The following is a 13372-nucleotide window of genomic DNA, read 5'->3' as shown; positions in this document are numbered from 1 at the left end:
AGTCTAAGTACTATACACTCCCCATCATTGTGTTGGACATGCATGTGATAAGGGTAAAATCAAGCTCGAACTATTAATCCAAGGCTTCACCTATTTCTCCTCCTAAGGTCTTCTTTCTTGCCTTTCTGTGTGGACACTTTGTGGCATAGTGCTTGTATTCATGACAATGGAAGAATTTAATTCTTAACAGATCTTTCTTCTTTCCCCCTTGGTTGGATTTTGGTTTGTTTTGAGATTTCTTCCCTTTTCCCTTCTTTCCCTTGCTAACCGATGCAAAATTTTCTTCATCCTCGCCCTTGGATGAGGTCCCATCTCTAGTATTTAGCCTTGTTTCATCTTGTACCAAATCAGACCATGAGTGTTCCAAATTCAGTAGTTTCTCCCTCTCATTCAATGAATCTTGATAATTATTCTTGCTCTTCAAAAGGCCTAGAAGGGCTGGGCTTACCAAGTCATCCTCTAAAATAGTAACAATAACTCCTGCAAGCTCATCATGACCTTGTGTGAACCTGCTCAGATACTATGGGATAGTGTCATTCCTTTTCATCTTGATATTTCAAAATTTAGCCTTGAGCACCAACTTCTTGTGGTCACTACTATTCTGGAATAGATCTGTCAGTTCCTACCACATTGCATAAGAATTTTCTTTCCCATGGAGATTGGTGACAATGTGGTCCCGTACTCTCTCCAATAGGTCTCGTACTACCTCCAATTTTATTCTCCTCACCTTGGCTACATCTTTCTTTCACTGAGAAAGGTTTGGGCATCATATTCTGCTAGTTTTGTAACATCTCTCTTGATGTACTCTTGTAATCCATTGTCATTGAATACCTCCTCCATGAGATCCTTCCATGCGATGAAATTAGAGTCTCATTCCAAGGCGTACTCTAGCCTCATCCCATTGAAGGTCATCTTCTCAAACCTGAAGTGATCCTGCTATATTGAACTGTGAATTAAAACCTCCTAAGAAACAACTTCGAAATTCTTTCTCTAATGTGAATCCTACTCTGGTACCATGTAGAAATTATGGTGTAGATTTTCAACTTCTCATGAAGTTTTAATCAAAATCACAAGACACAAACCTACTCTATTGCTATGAAAAAGTTAATTCACAATATAGAACAAAAATTTTAGACATGCAATAAGATATAACACACATGCACACAATATTTTTCCTGGGGAAAGCAATTTGCTAAAAAATCTAATGCCTTCTTGCCTTAATCTGATGAATAGAGATGTATTACTATTTCTTTGCTCAACTAAGCAAAACATGCAAGTGAATAACCTATCTCTTTGCTCACTGAGAATCTCTCACCCAGACTTAGTCAATTTCTTCCTTTTCTTGAGCCCTTATTTCCTTGAATAATTCCTTGAGAAATTAGGCCCCTATTATTTTGGAATTTTTCCAAAATGGATTACACAATTCCCAAGGGTTATCATCTGACTACATGCAACAGCTGTACACTCAAGACTAGTATATAGATGACGTTACACTACCTTGCAATCTCCACCATAGCTGGGGAACTCAAATTCTTTGCATGCACTAGATATTTTGGATTGATTGATTAGTTAACTGGATGATCACTGAGTTTGACTGAAGTCCCACTGCACAATTGAACTTCCACTAGTTCCTCCAATAGTTAGAACTAGTTTAACTGAAAACAACTTGAGATAACTATCTTTGATTGCTACAAATTAGCAATCACATGATTAACTGAACTCTAACTCCTCCAACAAGAATTTACTGAGTAATTGGGTGACAAAAGCCATGTGACACAAGTCAATTGCATCCAAGTTGTCTCCTGATGTGGAAATTCAAATTTTCTCAATTTAATGAGGGCAAAATCAAATTCAGAATTTCTTGCTGCATTTTTCAACAATCCTTCAAGTGAACCTAATCCATGTTTCTGATGATAGTAAGGAGTTCCATCACAACAGTGTGTTCATAGCAGCAACCAATATATAGAAGTAGTGTTCAAAATAAATGAACTAGTCAAAAAACACATATTAAAACACAGTTGATGGAGACCATGAAAAGTACTCCAACTATGTTATTACTTATCCACGTTCAACAAAAGTGCCTCCATCGCTCCTCTCATGAAGCACACCTCTGTTGTTGCCCTCCATCACCCTAAATCCCATCAGTTCTTGTCGAACTCCATCGATCCACTTCCTGAAGAACCCATCAACAACGTAAAGATGAACCCCTAATCCTTTACCTTTTTTACTAGCGCCTCGTATTGAAAAATTTAAGGAAAAAATAAATTTTAAGACAAAATATTTATTTTTTCTAAAAAAATTGTTTTAAAAGTGGCCTCAATGTAGTAGTGTTGAATGAAACAACATACAAGTTGTCTCTAATCATATTAGCAGAGATTGAAGGGACATAAGAGGAATTTAAGTCTGGGAAATATTGCTAGGAAAAGTTGTCGAGTTCTTCAGAGTCGTCTACCCCCACAAAACAAAGAGACCAACAATTCATTGTCTTTATATAAGATAACGTGAATGGTAAGTGAAATAACAGCCTTGGTATAGATGCAACACAGTAGTAGCCTGCACGATGGCAGAATTAGGGTGCACTATCATAGTCAATTTTGCAGTTGTCAGATAATATTGTCTTAAATTGATATGTTTTTGTCTTAATTGTTAATTGTCTTAAATTAGTTTCATATTAAGTGGTAATTGTCTTAAATATAAAGTTTTGTCTCAAACTGTTTTTGTCTTAAATATAAAGTTGTCTTCAAATAATTTTGTATTAAACTGGTTTTGTCTTAAATATAAAGTTTTGTCTTAAAATATTTTTGTCTCAAGTTGCTTTCGTCTTAAATATAAAGTTTTGTCTTAAAATATTTTTGTGTTAAATTGTTTTTGTCTTAAAATAAAGTTTTGTTGAAAATAATTTTGTCTCAAATTGCTTTTGTCTTAAATTTAAAGTTTTGTCTTAAACTATTTTTGTCTTAAATATAAAGTTTTGCATTAAAATATTTTTGTCTCAAACATTTTTTTCTTAAATTTTATATTTAAGACAATTCAATTGATATTAAAATTTAATGTATAATAACTAAAATTAAAAGTGACTTTTAAGACTAAATATTTATTTTCTCTTAAAAAATTGTCTTAAAAGTGCTCTTGGTGTAGTAGTGCTAACATAACGTTAATAAAATAAAAAAATCAATAATTCAAACTATTTTTTTTTAACTAACTCTTTGTATTGACTAATTGTAAATACCAACATAACATAATGTTAATATGGTTGTGTTCAGTTAAAATATCTTTATTAGAATGTTAAAGAAATAAATAAATAAAATATCTTAATTAAAAAATAAATATTATTTTTTCAAATCAAATTAGTTCATATTACTTTTGATTAAAGTTAAATTAGAGAAATATATATTCAAAAAAATTGTAAAGATAATTTTGTTTTTATAAAGATAATGAAATAAAGAGAAAATGAATTAAAACAAAACAAAACAAAACTTAGTAAATGTAATCATTTATTTGGTTTTGTTACGTTCATTGATAGCCTTCCACAACACATGGATATTTTCCTTGTGATACACAAGATGGCATAGCCAGAAAACACAAAAGACCAATGGATTTGAACTAACTCACATAAGTCTTATCAGGGCATGAATAGGAATACGAAACAAAGTTTACAAGAATCGTCAAAAAATTATATCGGTACTAATAAATAATTGTGAATGGGAAGTGCGATCTTGGTCGGAAAATTTGGAAATTAACTTTTAGGGATGCTTATAGTCAATGTAGAATTTAACATTATGTTTAATATGTAATATGGTAAGAGTTTGATTTTGTTCATTAGTGAATATTTCCCTACCTTGGCGCTTTCCCATTAGTCTTTCACTACAAGGATTCAAAGTGTATATCATTTTGTATTCTTCTTGGCTGTTGGAGGCATGCATTTGTTTTCCGTAGAGATTTTAATTTTCAAGAACCATACATATATTCTTAATATTTACAAGCATTATGTATTTGTAGACATTTTTAAATAAAATTTGGAAACATTTCACTGTAAATATTTTTCAAAAGAATTACCAGTATTATTTCCAATATGCCTACATTTTAATTTATAGTATTCCTTTGCAAACCTTTGTTAACAAAATAATTTTCTAGTCATGTTTTATTTAATAAATAATTTTAATTCCTGACTTCTTCATCTAATTTTCATTTATTTAATTTATTTTTTAATTAAATAATTTTTATCATGGATCTTCTTTATCTAAATTCTATTTATTTATTTTTATATTTTTATAGTTTTTTATTATTGCAAATCATTTTTAACATCGACAAGATTTTTAATCTTTTGAGATTTTCTAACAACTTTTATGTAGGTTCATGATTTGAATGAAGATTTTGTTTTTATTAAGATTTATGAAGTTTCTTGATTTACATGCAAATTTTCTACAGATTTTATTTTGGGCTTCTCTTGGACTAGTTAAATTAATTTAATTTGTAAGCAATTTTTAATTTTCTTAAGATGTAGAAGAATTACTTGTTGATGCGAACAAAATATTTCCTCATAGGTAAATGAAAATCGTAGAGTATATTTGATTTTTCAGTGCGCTGTATCATCCTAACGCACAAGCTATGTTTTTTGTGTCAACAAGTAATAGCTAAAGTAACGATGAGATAAAATTACATTTTGATATACAAAACTACATTTTTTGTTCAACTAGTCCAACTCTTCATATGTTTTAATAATATCTCATGTATTTTGGCTTCAGACTTGTGTCTAAGCTTGTAATTATTTATTTATTGCTTTAAAACCTATTATTATATTTGCCAAACTTATAAAAAAAAAACATAAGCATAAAATTATAACAAGAGTTAAATTAAGAATTAAAGAGACAAAAACAACAAGCTACATGTACTTTTGTTTGTGCTTTAATCCTCTTAAAATTTGTAGTACAATTATAAGTTAAGAAACACCAATTGTAAGTTAACCAACATTGTAAAATATTCGTCAACTGGGTCTTCGATAGACGATGATCAGGTGCTCTATTAATGTACTCCTTGATGTGAAGTCACTAGTTTAAGCAACAGGTTGATCAAAATAAGGTGGTAGTCTTAAAAATAGACTATTAGTTACTTTATAACCAATCAAATGCGTTCAAGCGGATTTTGTACATGGCTTACTTTATCCTGAGGATCCCACTTTTCCCCTAAACATGTCAGTTCCATCTTGACTTTCCCTTTTTAAATAGGCACTTCACTCTATGCCATTGATCTCCTCTCTCCAGATCTAGCGGTCATCACTCACCCTGATCAACAAAACAATTCGGTGATCACTCTATGTCGTTGATCTCCTCTCTCCAGATCTAGTGGTCATCACTCACCCCGACCAACAAAACAATCCGGTGATCCTCCACCATTGATCAAAGCACACTTGAAGCAACGGTTAATATCGATATCGGGTGAGCCACTTGAATAGGGATTACTTGCCCGATAAAGCGGTTTTCTCACTCCACCCGATTGCGACGTGTCGATTGGTTAATGGAATCGGGTGACCACCCCGAATTACCACTTACCACTTTTCCTTTCGCCCGATAACCATCTTCGCTGATAAAACCTGCTTTTCTAATATAACCCATGTGCTTTAATCAAACTTAAATAAAATGCGTAATAAATGTTTTAGCACTTAATTCTGAGATTACCCATTAACACTAAATGACCGTGATTAATGATAAACACATAAACACTGAGATTTACAATTGAAGTGTGAAAATAGAGAAAGTACCTGGTTAAGTTTCAGAATGTAGATATACAAAGGTAAACGAGAGCCTTCACCAGGATTAACACAGAGATGCACACTAAATCAATGTCTTCAATATAATAGAAGTTATAGAGTCTTTGCCCTCTCGGCTCAATTAGAGAAATTACTTTGACCTCTGTCTCAATCTCAAAACCCTATCTATCTCTCAAACTCTTGCCTCTCACTCAATTCTCAATCATCTCAGCTAATCTCTTCCCATTACATTTTCTTCTCTTTTATGAGTCAAATCCTATTCTAACTGCACTAACAACTCGATCTCTATTTTAATCAATCTAACAATCAAATTTTTATTTTTAAGCTCTATTACACACTTATGCTAACAATTTATCCCTTAGTCTAAAATAATACAATTTTCTAATTATTACAATAACGAAGTAAAGATAATTTTCGAGAGATCCAACCCGCTCTACCAAAACTGAATTTTGACCACTTAGGTCAATGAAATTCAACTCATTTAGCCACAACATGTGAACAAACCATCACATTGCTAGCTAAGTCCAGATGCTCCTGCATCAGACTCCCGAGGAAGAAAAGAATGATCCCTCATACTCTCAGGGTTTACTCTATACTTCTGCAACTCTGCTGTTGTCAACCAACTAGCATCCTCCATTGGTTGTCCTTTCCATTTGATTAGATATTGAAAATAAACGTGTCCTCTAGTTATTTTGGATACTCTTTTTTCCAAAACCACTTCCACCTCTTTCTACACTGTCTTTGGCATTTGTTCTGCCGAGTTCAAAGTTTTAACTTCATCTTTTGTAGTTTCCTTCTGTAGCTTTATCTCTGTCTCTTTATATGGATACAAATCTGCAACATTGAAGATAGGTGATATTCCAATTCCTTCTGCCAATTCAATTTCATAAGCGTTAGTTGAAAACTTTCTTACAATTCTACATGGTCCTATCTTTTTCATTTTTAATTTATTATAAGTCTTATCAAGAAATATTTCTTTTCTCAAATACACCATCACTAAATATCCCACTTGGAATTCTTTCTCTCTTATTTTCATATCTACTCTATGTTTGTATTTGCCACTACTTTCCTGAAATCTACCTTTGACATCTTCTTGTAGTCTCTGCATCTACTCTGCTAACTGTTGAGCTTTTGCACTTCTTGTCTCCTATTTACCCAAATTTCTAAGCCCATACACACCTCTCGGATTCATCCCAAAAACAATCTGAAATGGACTCATTCTAGTACTTCATTTTGGAGTGTCATTATAAGCAAACTCAGCCTGAGCTAGTGATAAATCCCACTACTTAGGATTTTGATACACTAAACTTCTCAATATGTTTCCCAAGCTTTTGTTTACCACTTTGATCTGTCCATCTATTTGAGGATGGTATGCTGAACTGAAACTGAGGTTAGCACCTAGTTTCTTCCAAAGAGTTCTCCAGAAATGCCCTACAAACTTTGTATCTCTATCAGACACAATACTTACAGGCAATCCATGTAATCTTACAATTTCTGAAAAAAATAGATTAGCAATATGTGTTGCATCACTAGTCTTCTTACATGCAATGAAATGTGCCATCTTGGAAAATCTATCTACCACAACATAAATGGAATCATTCCCCCTTTGAGTTTTAGGTAACCCCAAAACAAAATCCATGCTAACTGCATCCCATGGTTGGTCTGGTATTGGCAATGGCTGGTACAATCCTATATTTTGGCTTCTCCCTTTAGCATGCTAACATATCCTGCACTTCTCAACAAATCTCTTAACATCAGTCTGCATCTTTGGCCAATAGTAAAAATCATTTACCTGAGCAAAGGTTTTGTCTTGTCCAAAGTGACCAGATAATCCTCCACTGTGTTTCTCCTTTATTATGTTTTCCCTCATAGAACATTTGGGAATGCACAACTTGTTGCCTTTAAACAATAAAACTCCTTGGATAATATAATCTAACCACTGAATTCTGTAATGAACTATTGGATTTTGTACTTCTGTATAAATATCTTTGAAATATGCATCATATTTATACATTTCAACCATTTCTTCAATTCCTACAACACCAAATTTTAATTCTTGCACAATGAAATTTACCTTGCTGAAAGCATCAACAAATTTGTTCAACTTACCACTTGTGTGTTTTATCACAAAAGTAAAGCTCTGCAAAAACTCTACCCACTTGGCATGTCTCTGGTTCAATTTTGGCTGGTTATTTATGAATTGTAATGCATGATTGTCAGAATACAATATAAAGTCATTTAGTAGCAAATAATGTCTCCATTGTTTTAAGGCTTGTACAATAGCATAAAATTGTTTATCATAAGAAGAATACTTCTTCTTAGCTTCATTTAATATCTCACTGAAGTATGATATTGATCTCTCTTCGTGACTCAAAACTGCTCCAATTGCAACTCCACTAGCCTCTGTTTCAACTTGAAATACTTTTTCAAAATCAAGTAAAGTTAAAACTGGTTTCTCTGTGATTTTCCTCTTTAGCAACTTAAAATTCTTTTCTGCTACTTCTATCCCCTTGAATGGCTGATAAGTCTCCTTGATTGTTTCAAGAATTGGTGCACAAATCTGACTAAAACCTCTAATAAATTTCCTATAAAAAATTTCAAGACCATGAAAACTTCTTACCTCAAATATATTCCTTGGAATAGGCTAGTTCCAAATTTCTTGGACTTTCTTTGGATCCATTTTCAACCCTTCTTTAGAAACTACAAATCCCAGGTAAATTAATTATTCTTTCATGAAACTACATTTCTTCGGATTTATCAGTAGTTTCTCTTCCTGCAGAGTTCTTAAAACCAATTTAAGATGCTTATGTTCTAAAACTAGAATATCATCAAGATAAACAATAACAAACTTGCCTGCATATTCCTTCAAGAATTCATTTGTTAATCTCGTGAATGTGCTAGGTGCATTAGTGAGTCCAAAAGGCATCACTAACCACTCATACAACCCTCTGTTTTTTTTAAATGCAGTCTTCCATTCATCTCCTTCTCTAATTCTTATTTGATGATATCCACTCTTCAGATCTATTTTAGTAAAATAATTTGACCCACTCAAACAATCCATCAAATCATCCATGCATGGTAAAGGAAACCTATACCTGATAGTGATCTTGTTTATGGCTCTAGAATCTATACACATATGCCATTCACCTCCTTTCTTTGGACTGAGTACTATTGGTACAACACATGGACTAAGACTCTCTCTTATTGGTCCCTTATCCATCAGTTCTTGCACTTGTTTTCCAACTTCTGCATTCTCTTGAGGAGTTAATATGTATGCTGCTTTGTTTGGCAAACTTGCTCCTGGTATTAGATCAATATGATGACTAATACTCCTGATTGGAGGAAATGTATTTTGCAACTCATCCACAATAATATCAGCAAAATCATTCAACAGAGTTTTGATTTCTTTAGGTAAATCATCTAAGTTTGTGGAAGTCAAAATTACCTTAGGTCTCCCTATGATAGAAAAATGCATTTCTTCACCTTTTCCAACTTCTTACAACAGCTTCTTTCCACCCATCATCATAACACTGTTTCCAGGTGCTCCTTTTTCAGCTTCATCCTTCAATGGCAGCAGTGTATGTTTATTTCCATCCTTCTCCAGTGTATAAGTATTTTTCCTCCCATCATGAATAGATTTCCAATCAAACTTCCAAGGTATTCCTAGCAATACATGACATACATCCATTGGCATTATATCACACAATATCACATCTTTATAAGTACCAATCTGTATCTCTAGCTTGCATTGTTCTGTCAAAATAATCTGATGTCTTTTCTGCAACCATGACACTTGTAAGGAGTAGGGTGTATTGCCTTCACTAATACTAGATTTTCCACCATCTCTGTAGAAACAAGGTTATCAGTGCTTCCACTATCAATTATCACTTTACAACATTTACCTTTGGATTTGCATGTAGTTCTGAATAAACTCTTCCTCTGAGATGGTTCTCCAGTGTCTTTCTCTGCCTTAAGCAATACCCTTTTCAACAACAGGGATTCTCCTACTTCAAGGGATTCTTCCTTTTCTATAATTTGAGGTGTTTCTTCCTTTGCCTCAGCCACATTCACATTCCTCTAACTTGTTGTTCTATTATGAGGATAGTCCCATGATCCATGTCCGCATTCTCCATGTGTAACACCGAATATCTCTTCCTCGACCTCTTCCTTTGGGTGCAAGTCTTCCTCTATTAAAATCTCCCCTCTGTGGTGGTCTACTACTTGAAATTCCTGCTTCATTTTGATGTTGCTGTAACCTTGGTCTGGTAGTTCCTCTACCTCTTATTGAACTTTTCCCTCTATTCCTCTGATTTTGTTTTCTCAACATCTTCTCTTCTTCCTTCAAACCTTCTTGATAGGCATCTTCAATGGTCTTCAGACTCAGCAATATAATATCATCCTGTACGTCATATCTTAATCCATTGATATATCTGGCTACCTTCTCCATGTCATCCTCTACATGTCCTGCTCTAATACTCAATCTATAAAACTCTTCTGTATATTCTTTAACAGACATTCCTTTTTTCCTTAAATTATGTAATTGTTTGAAAAGATTTAACTGATAATCTTTTGGCATAAATTTAGCTTTCATTTTACTCACCATTTTGTCCCATTTCTTGATCTTGGACTTTCCTTTTCTTGTTCTGGATGTTTGTAGTTCATCCCACCAAATAGCTACATGACCCTTCAATTTCACCTTCTTTTTGTCATCAACCTCCTCATAGTCAAAATACTTGTCCAATGAACTAATCCAATTCATTAGCTCTTCTTCATTGAGACTCCCTTCATACACAGTAATTTCCACCTTTGGTTTTCCACCTACTTTAGCCAACATCTTGATAACTTTGGTAGTTTCATTTTCCTTCTCTTCTTCTTCCTCAGAAGATTCTTCTGCAGCACTAGAAACTTCTTCATCAGGTGTTCTCCTCTGAGCAGTCTCCATTGTGTCCATCCTTGTACGCAGACTCCGAATCTCCTCCAGTAGAACTGTATTTTCTTCAAGTCTTCCTCAACCTATGCCAGCTCCCCTCCTCGGCAGCATGTCTACTGTAGTCAAACTCAATTTCTGTGCTCTGGTACCAAAATGACGTAGGAGGTTGATCGAAATAAGGTGGTAGTCTTAAAAATAGACTATTGGTTACTTTATAACCAATCAGATGCGTTCAAGTGGATTCTGTACGTATCTTACTTTATCTTGAGGGTCCCACTTTTCCCCTAAACATGGTGGTCCCACGTTGACTTTCCCTTTTTAAACAGGCACTTCACTATATGCTATTTATCTTCTCTCTCCAGATCTAACTGTTATCACTCGCCCCGATCAACAAAACAATTTGGTGATCACTCTATGTCGTTGATCTCCTCTCTCCAAATCTAATGGTCATCACTCACCCTGATCAACCAAACAATCTAGTGATCCTCCACCATTGATCAAAGCGCACTTGATCCAATGGTTAATAGCGATATCAGGTGATCCATTTGTACAGGGATTACCTGCCCGATAAAGCAGTTTTCTCTCTCCACCTGATTGCGACCTGTCGATTGGTTAATGGAATTGGGTGACCACCCCGAATTACCACTTACCACTCTTCCTTCGCCCAATAACCACCTTTGCTGATAAAACCCACTTTTCCAATATAAACCATGTGCATTAAATCAAACTTAAATAAAATGTTTAATAAATATTTTAACACTTAATTCCAAGATTACCCATTAATACTAAACAACCGCGATTAATTATAAACACATAAACACTAAGATTTGCAATTAAAGTGTGAAAAAAGAGAAAATACCCAGTTAAGTTTCAGAACGCAGATACACAGAGCTAAACGAGAGTCTTCACCAGGATTAACACACGGATGCACACTGAATCAATTTCTTCAACATAATAGAATTTATAGAGTCTTGTCCCTCTCAGCTCAATTACAACAATTTATTTGACCTCTGTCTTAATCTCAAAACCCTATATATCACTCAAACTCTCACCTCTCACTCAATTCTCAATCAACTCAGCGAATCTCTTCCCATTACATTTTCTTCTCTTTTTATGAGTCAAATCCTATTCTAACTGCACTAACAACTTGATCTCTATTTAAATAAATCTAAGAATCAAAACTCTATTTTTAAGCTCTATTACACACCTATGCTAACTTATCCCTTAGTCTAAAATAATACAATTTTCTAATTATTACAATAATGAAGTAAAGATCATTTTTGAGAGATCCAACCCTCTCTACCAAAACTGACTTTTGACCACTCAGGTCAATGAAATTCAACTCATTTAGCCACAACATGTGAACAAACCATCACATTGCTGGCTAAGTCCAGATGCTCCTGCATCACTAGTTCAATTCCCTACCCTAATCAAGATGATATATTGGACATGATGAAGATGTAGACCTGCCAAGTTTACAAAAAAACATTGTAAAATATTCATTAAAATTAAAAAAGAGCTTAATCTTCTGTAAATATTCTTAATATTCCTCAAAAATGTATTAATTATCTACTAAAGTTTGTAAAATGTTACAAGTTTTATCCTTCTACATAGGGGTACAAGAAGGAAAAGTTTTAAAAAGTCGATTTTATCTTACCTATAACAAAATTTTGATAATTTTCCAAATATTAGCTAATCTATTGTGATAGCTTCCATGACAAAGTTTCATCTATTTGCATTGGTTTCATGATATTAGTTCGTGGGTTTCATGATATTAGTTCATCAGATGTAGGACTACAATATAGATGCCATCATTGAACATTGGTCAAAAGTTTAATGGTGTGTTTAGATCATAATAGATTTAATGGAAGAAATTATATATTTTCATATTTTACCAAGAATATCATTTAAAGAGGTAAATCTTGATAGGCAATCATTTAAAAATGGTGTAATATTAGTAAATTTTTTTATTATAATATTTGTTCTTAATAAATTTGTAAATTATAGAGAAACATATTTTATTTTATTTGAGATTTATATTGCATGCTATGTATACGTATACAATATGGATAAGTTCAATTAACATAATTGAAATTATAATTATTAATAAAGAACTACATGGATGATCACAATTTAAATAAACATTAGTAATATCGTTGAAATATTATATTTAATATTTTGTTTTAATACAAATATATTATCTTTAAAATTTATTTTTCTTTAATATAAATTTATTATGGGCAAATGATCTTAGAAGTTTATACTCCTCTTTTCCCATATACATGTGAAAATGATCTTAAATGAACTAAAGCCTATTCACAAATCTCTATATAAAAATCACCACAATAAAAAAACATAACTTCTTATATGCATACTTTGTTTTTTATGATTCAATATTTTAACTAATTTATATATAAGTCTATAAGTCAAACAATAAACTTTTCATATAATTAGAAAGTATCTCTTTTTCACTCTACTTGACTTCCTACTTTCTCAATTATTTTTTAAATTTATTAGACAATGTATGATCATTTTTAGCAAAAAACAAAGAAGCATTATTAAATATTGTTTCTTCATCTCTTTTTCAAAACATCGAAAAGTTATGAGATGGTCAATGATTGAATATTGGCCAAAACATGTTGAAAAATGTAGCAAGAAATTCTCAATTTGATTTT

The sequence above is a fragment of the Pinus tabuliformis genome, chromosome 4_2 (assembly GCF_031772625.1).
Source record: "Pinus tabuliformis cultivar Carrire ecotype Pingquan chromosome 4_2, CPIR1, whole genome shotgun sequence".
In the NCBI taxonomy this organism is placed as follows: Eukaryota; Viridiplantae; Streptophyta; class Pinopsida; order Pinales; family Pinaceae; genus Pinus; species Pinus tabuliformis.
Note: the sequence above shows the minus strand (reverse complement) of the source record.